This window comes from Dipodomys ordii, unplaced genomic scaffold, assembly GCF_000151885.1.
Source record: "Dipodomys ordii isolate 6190 unplaced genomic scaffold, Dord_2.0 Scaffold92, whole genome shotgun sequence".
Lineage (NCBI taxonomy): Eukaryota > Metazoa > Chordata > Mammalia > Rodentia > Heteromyidae > Dipodomys > Dipodomys ordii.
In genome coordinates this window covers 4,381,567-4,389,176 of record NW_012267308.1, presented here as the reverse complement: position 1 = coordinate 4,389,176, position 7,610 = coordinate 4,381,567, and the positions used below count along the sequence as shown (strand labels likewise).

At 42.9% G+C, this 7,610-nt stretch overlaps 1 protein-coding gene and 1 pseudogene across 1 annotated transcript in view; both read left to right on the top strand.

Moving 5' to 3' along the window:
• Nucleotides 1-7,610, top strand: part of LOC105993073 (zinc finger protein 567) — a 130,312-nt gene that overhangs the window by 37,859 nt on the left and 84,843 nt on the right. The gene's annotated exons all lie outside the window — the stretch shown is intronic.
• LOC105993019 overlaps nt 1-7,610 on the top strand; it is a 10,564-nt pseudogene that overhangs the window by 2,329 nt on the left and 625 nt on the right.

The following is a 7,610-nucleotide window of genomic DNA, read 5'->3' as shown; positions in this document are numbered from 1 at the left end:
CATGAGCCAGTGACACCTGGCTGAAAGGTGGTACCATTTTTGAAATATGAACCAAAATAGAACTCACCAGCATGAACATGATACTTCGAGTAAAGAGAAAGAAATTATTTTTTTAAAAATTTGGGCTGGAGGGCTGGGAAGGTGGCTCAGTGGTAGAGCGCTTGCCTTGCATGCATGAGGCCCTGGGTTCGGTGCCTCAGCACCACATAAGCAAATACAAAAGCTGAAAGTGGCGCTGTGGCTCAAGTGGTAGAGCGTTAACCTTGAGCTGAAGAGCTGAGGGACAGCGCCCAGGCTCAGAGTTCTGGCCCCACGACCGGACCCAAAAAAAAACAAAAAACAAAAATTTGGGGTGGATGCTGGTGGTTCACACCTGTAATCCTAGCTACTCAGGAAGCTGAGATCTGAGGATCACGGTTCAAAGCCAGCCCAGGTAGGAAATTCCGTGAGACTCTTATCTCCAATAAACTAGTAGAAAACCAGAACTGGTGCTGTAGCTCAAGTGGTAGAGTGCATGCCTTGAGCTGAAGAGCTCAGGGAGCGCCTAAGCCCAGAGTTCAAGCCCCACGACCAATAAAAAAAAAAAAAAAAGGAAACTGACAATACATTAGAAGCACACTTAGCTCCAACCCCTAAGCCTAAGTATCAAATGCATTGCACATGAATCCGTCATACCCAGCTGCTCCACTGTAAGAGTGTGTGACAGATTAGGAATGTTTTTAATACTGGGGCTATGGAGGTGGGATGCCAGAATGTTAATAATATCAACAACTAGAAGGACCAATGTCAAAGAAAACAATGAACAAAAGTTTCTAAATTTGTTTTTTTTAAAGAAAGCATTATCATTTAAAGATAATAATAAAAGAAAAAAATTGTTGGTGCTTGTGGCTCTCATCTGTAATCCTAGCTACTCAGGAAGCTGAGAAATGAGGATCATGGTTTGAAGCCAAACCAGGCAGAAAAGTCCACATGAGACTCTTATCTCCAAATACCAGAGAGTAGAGCTGTGACTCACTGGTAGAGTGCTAGCCTCGAGCAAAAGAGCTAAGGGACAGAGCCCAGACTCTGAGTTCAATTCCCACCACCACCACCACCAACAAAAAAACCTAATTCATTTGTTATGTACTAGTATACTCAGGGCCTGGTGCTCTTAACTTGGCCTTTTACTTAAGCCACATCTCCATTTTCTGACTTTTTTATGGCAGTACTATGTAGGAAAAAATACAGTAAAAACCCTTCCACATAGATGATTAAAAGGAAAGAAAATTGTTTTTACCTCAAACAAAATGCCTTTAAAATTGTGATTAATGTGGGTGGTGAAACAAGGAAAAACATTCCCCTTCAGTATTCATGTGTCCTTTCAAAAAACTAAATCACTTCATAGCTCTGAACATACCACAAAGTCAGCAAAACCCAGAAGAGCAAAATGGTGAGTAAAAACGGAGAGTGAAGCGCCACTGGCTCATATCTGTAATCCTAGCTACTCAGGAGGCTGACATCTGAGGATCACGGTTCAATGAAGATCATGGTTCAAAGCAGCCCGGGCAGAAAAGTGCATGAGACTCTTATCTCCAATTAAACCACCAGAAAAACAAAAGTGGCACTGTGGCTCAAATGGTAGAGTGCTACCCTTGAGCTAAATTGCTGAGGGACAGCGCCCAGGCCTACAGTTCAAGCCCCACAACTGACAAAAAAAAAAAAAAAGAGAGTGAAAAAGAAGTCAGCTGTAACCCTCACTACTTAGGAGGTGAGGATCACAGGTGGAAGTCAGCCAGGGCAGAAAGTCCTGGAGGCACTTATGTCTAATTAACCAGCAAAATGTTGGAAATGCTTTCACAGAACACCAGCTCTAAAAAAAGCCCCGTGTTTAAGCTCTAGTACCAGCACAAAACTAAGGTAAAACAGTGTCCATTTCTTTATTAGATTCTGTAGTTTTCTCTCATCAATTCCTTAACTTCTTTGAACATAATTTTTAGTTGGAACTATATATAATAGCTTTAAATAATGACCATTAATTAATAAACAAATAGAAATACTATGTTACACAAAGCAATGTGCAAACTTAAGTAAGGTGGGACCAACAGTGAAATGTTTATTTCCTTGAATAATTAAGCTGATTTTATAGTTCATCTGGTAAAAGCAAAGCAGCAATAGCCAAAGTCTGAAGAAGCACTTGGGCCACAGAAACCCAGCTGCAACACTTTAAAATAAGAAAGCCTCAGATTAAATAGTATTGGTCTTGGCATAAACAAAGTGTTTGAAGGGCAATTTGGCAGTTATCTATAACCACAGCTTTTTAAAAAAAATTCAATTCTTTCACATTTGCTTGAAACAAGACGGGCATATATGGCAAGTTTGTCATGCAGAAAAAGAATTCACGACCATCAGCAGGAGACTGGTCCCATAAAACTATGGTAAATCTACACAAACAGTATACAGCAAGACACGCGCCTGTAATTCTCACTACTCAAGTGATTGCAATGTGAGTATCAAACTTCGAAGCCAGTACCAAGCAAGACTATTTCCAATTAACCAACAAAAAGCCAAAGTCAGAAGTGAAAACATGCTGGGCATCAGTGGCTCACACCTGTAATCCTAGGTACTTAGGAAGCTGAGATCTGAGGATCTTGGTACAAAGCCAGCTAGGGCAGGAAAGTCCGTGAGACTCTTTTTTTGTTGGTAATTTTTTTTTTTTTTGTCGGTCATGGGGCTTGAACTCAGGGCTTGGGCTCTGTCCCTCAGCTCTTCAGCTCAAGGCTAGCGCTCTACCACTTGAGCCACAGCACCACTTCTGGCTTTTTTCTTTTTGGTTATGTGGTGCTGAGGAATCGAACCCAGGGCCTCAGGCATGCAAGGCAAGTGCTCTACTACTGAACCAACTTCCCAGCCCCCTTCCGTGAGACTCTTATCTCCAGTAAACCACCATGAAACCGGAAGTGGCACTGAGGCTCAAGTGGTAGAGTACTAGCCTTGACATTTTCCTCTGGTTTCTATAGACCTTCCCCAATTTCTCCTATCCATATATATTCCTAAGTTCAAAACAAAAATACATTTTTTTTTGGATCGGTCATGGGGCTTGAACTCTGGGCCTGGGCGCTGTCCCTCAGCTCTTCAGCTCAAGGCAAGCGCTCTACCACTTGAGCTACAGTGCCACTTCCGATTTTCTGGTGGTTTATTGGTCTCACGGTCTCTCCTGCCCAGGCTGGCTTTGAACCGAGATCCTCAGATCTCAGCCTCCTGAGTAGCTAGGATTACAGGCCTGAGCCACTAGTGCCCAGCTTAAAAATGCATTTTTTCAAATGAACTAAGCAACACAATGGCAGCAATGGGAGGGAGGGACGGACCAAGTGGGAAAGAGGGAACAGCTGATGCTATGCAAAACAAAAGAAATGTACATATCACCCAATGTGGAAGAAATAACTTGCAAAACTCATAGAACTCATAAATGTTATAGACCATGATAGACAATTTGCTCCATGAAAGTCAGAATGTGTTTGTGACTTTAACTAAGCATCACTATTCCACAATACTGTGAAATTTGGAAAATTATGTAACCACTTAATCACAATAAAAAATTTGGGAAAAAAATGCATTTTTCGGGCTGGGGAGGTGGCTCAGTTATAAAGTGCTTGCCTTGCATGCATGAGGCCCTAGGTTCAATTCCTCAACACCACATAAAAAAAAAAAAAAGGGATCTTATCTTGGGGGAAAGGTTTTTTTGTTGTTTTTTTTTTGCTTTTGTTTTGTTTTTGTTTTTTTGCCATTCCTGGGGCCTGCACTCAAAGCCTGGGCACTGTCCCTGAGCTTCTTTTGTTCAAAGCCAACAATCTACCACTTAAGCCATAGCCACTTCTGGCCTTTTCTGCTTGTGTGGGACTGAAGAATTGAACCCAGGGTTTCATGCATGCTAGGTAAGCATTCTATCACTAAGCCACATTCCCAGCCTAGGGGAAAGAATCTTTAAACATACAATCAGGCGGGGCTGGGAATGTGGCTCAGTGGTAGAGTGCTTGCCTAGCATGCATGAAGCCCTGGGTTCAATTCCTCAGTACCACATACACAGAAAAAGCTGGAAGTGGCTCTGTGGCTAAAGTGGTAGAGTGCTAGCCATGAGCAAAAGAAGCTCAGGGACACTGCTCAGGACCTCAGGACTGGCCAAAAAGAAAAAAGAAAAAAAATATAATCAGGCATCAAATTTTATATCTAAGAGTAGCACAGGAATTGAAAACAGAAAAAAATCAAGGAAGAACTAGGTACTGGTGGCTCACGCCTATAATCCTAGCTACTCAGAGGGCTGAGATCTGAGGATTGCAGTTCAAAGCCAGCCCCAGAAGGGAAGTCTGAGACTTTTTTTGTGTGCGTGTGTGTGTGGGGGGGGGGGGTTGAACTCAGGGTTTAGGCACTGTCCTTGAACCTTTTTGTGCTCAAGTCTAGTGCTCTACAACTTGAGCCACAATGCCACTTCTGTTCTTTGAGTGCCTAATTGGAGATAAGAGTCTCATGGGGACTTTTCTGACTAGGCTGGTCTCAAACCACAATCCTCTGATCTCAGCCTCTTGAGTAGTTAGGATTATAGGCATGAGCCACTGTCATCTAGCTGTATGAGAATTTTTTTTTTTTTGGTCATGGGGCCTGAACTCTGGGCCTGGGTACTGTCCCTCAGCTCTTCAGCTCAAGGCTAGCACTCCACCACTTGAGTCACAGTGGCCACGTCTGGCTTTTTCTGCTTATGTGGTGCTGAGGAATTGAACCCAGGACCTCATGCATGCAAGGAAAGCACGCTACCACTAAGCCACCTTCCCAGCCCCACTATGATGCTCTTATAGCTAATGAACCACCATAAAACCAGAAGTAGAGCTATGGCATAAAGTGGTAGAGCATTAGCCTTGACCACAAAAAGCTTAGAGACAGTACCCAGACTCTGAGTTTGAGCCCCATGACCATCACCAATAACAAAGGCACCATATAAAGGATACGACTGGCCAGCTAACATATATTAAAAGATATTTTTGGGCCGGGCACTGGTGGCTCACGCCTGTAATCCTAGCTACTCAGGAGGCTGAGATCTGAGGATCGCAGTTCAAAGCCAGCCCGGGCCGGAGAGACCATGAGACTCCTATCTCCAATAAACCACCAGAAAACCAGAAGTGGCGCTGTAGCTCAAGTGGTAGAGTGCTTGCCTTGAGCTGGAGAGCTGAGGGACAGTGCCCAGGCCCAGAGTTCAAGCCCCACGTGACCGACCAAAAAAAAAAAAAAAGATATTTTTGTCTTAGGTCAAGAAATATTAAAATCCCTGATCAAGGCTAATATTGACAAGCATATCAATGGCTGAGAAATTAAAAATTAGGAAAATGGAGTAGAAATTTGGAAATAAGGGTTGAATTAAAAGTGGCAATTATGGGCTGGGAATGTGGCTCAGTGGTAGAGTGCTTGCCTTGTATGCATGAGGCCCTGGGTTCAATAAGCAGAAAAAGCTGGAAGTGGCACTGTGGCTCAAGTGGTAGAGCACTAACCTTGAGCTGAAGAGCTGAGGGACAGCATCCAGGCCCAGAGTTCAAGCTCCACAACTGATCAAAAAAAAAAAAAAAGTGGCAATTGTACTTTTAGATAACACCTTGGATAGATTCTACCCTATTTAAAGAAATCAGAAAATGTACAAATCAATATCCAACACATGACTTTTATTACAATGCAAAGCAGCTTCCATCCTAATCACTACTGGATATAGAAAAGCACCAACTTTCCATTTAAGCAGCAGCTACTTTTTCAGAGCATGATAAGAGCTGCCAAAAAGTCATTGGACTCACATGCTCCTGACATAACCGCTCATCAAGTCTAAAATGTCACAAAGATACTCCAAAGTAGTTATAAGGCATGTTAACAGGTAACAGAACTGAGAATTCTACAAAGAGGTAAATTGAAGATAACACTCAAATACAAATTTCTTAGTACATCTTTTGACAAGCTGATAATGTATTCAAAACTCCCCAATACGTTTTCTTGCCTATGTCATTTGCACATCTCCCCTATCCCCCCAATCAAGTATCTCGTATTCCCTGAAACAAACAAACAAAAAAATTTTTCTTGGTTGGTCATGGGGCTTGAACTTAGGGCCTGGATACTATCCCTGACTCATTTGCTAGCACTTTACCAATTTTGAGCCACAACACTCTCTGGTGTTGAACCATGATCCTCAGATCTCAGCCTCCAGTGTGGCACCTGACTTTGTGAGACTTTTATCTCCACCAGAAGCAGCCAGAAGTAGAGCTGTGGCTCAAGTGGTAGAGTGCTAGCCTTGAGCAAAAAGGAGCTCAGGGACAGTACCTAAGCCCAGAGTTCAAGCCCCAGGACTAGCAAAAAAAAAAAAAAAAGTGTGCTGATGGCTATGTTTGTAATCCTAGCTACTGAGAAGGCTGAGATCTGAGGATCTGTGTTCAAAAAGCCAGCCCAGGCAGGAAAGTCCATGAGACTCTTATCTCCAATAAACCATTCAGAAAACTAGATGGGGCACCGTGGTTCAAGTGGTAGATAGAGTGTTAATCTTGAGCTAAAGGACTGCGTCCAGGACGAGTTCAAGCTCCACCACACGTGTGTGCACACGTGCACACACACACACACACACACACACATATACATCTTATAGACTTTCCTGACCAGTTAACTTTGAACTGAGTCTCAGATGTCAGCCTCCTGAGTAGCCAGGTTTATAGGTGTGGGCTGCTGGTGACCAGCTTGAAACAAAACTTCTGAAGGGGGGGAGGAGAAGGGTTGGGATTGGGGGGGAGGGGGGAGGCTGGGAAGGGATGTGAAGGGTAAACCAAAGGAGGAGGCTGCAATGCTTGGTAATAAATGTACGCATTATCCTGCCCATGTAATTGAAACCCCTCTGTACAGTATGTTCACAAATAAAAAATAAATTAATTAAAAAAAAAACTTCTGAAGGGCGTTGGCTTTAGGCTTTTTGCTAGGTGAAATATAGCTCTGGAGATATCTGATGCCTAGGAAAAGAAAAACACACTAACTTACAAAACTAGTTTTTAAAAAAATAATTCTCCAAGACCTTGCTTACAACTTGAGTAACATGATTTTCCAAAGTAAAGCTAGTCTGGATTTTTATTATTATAAAGTCTAAGGCTAAATTAGTTGGTAAAATCTTACCAGTGGCACCACGATTTTCTCATCAGCCTCAGTCCATAATCCTATTTCTGCTAAGTAGCTGGGATTACATCCATTCCCTGTAACAGCTAGCACTGATAATTTCCCAATAGTTGTACCTCCTTGAACTTCATACTTTCTTTTTTTGTGGGGGGTCTGGTTGTGGGGCCTGAACTCTGAGCCTGGGCACTGTACGTCAGCTCTTCAGCTCAAGGCTAACGCTCTACCACTTGAGCCACAGCGCCACTTCTGGCTTTTTTCTTTTTGCTTATGTGGTGCTGAGGAATCAAACCTAGGGCCTCATGCATGCAAGACAAGCACTCTACCACTGAGCCACCTTCTCAGCCCCTCATACTTTTTCTTTTCAGCATGCAATTTGTGATGTAACTCAAGTCATGGAAGGCTTCTCATGGTCACTATCGTTTCCTAGACTTTACTAAAATACATTCTAGATG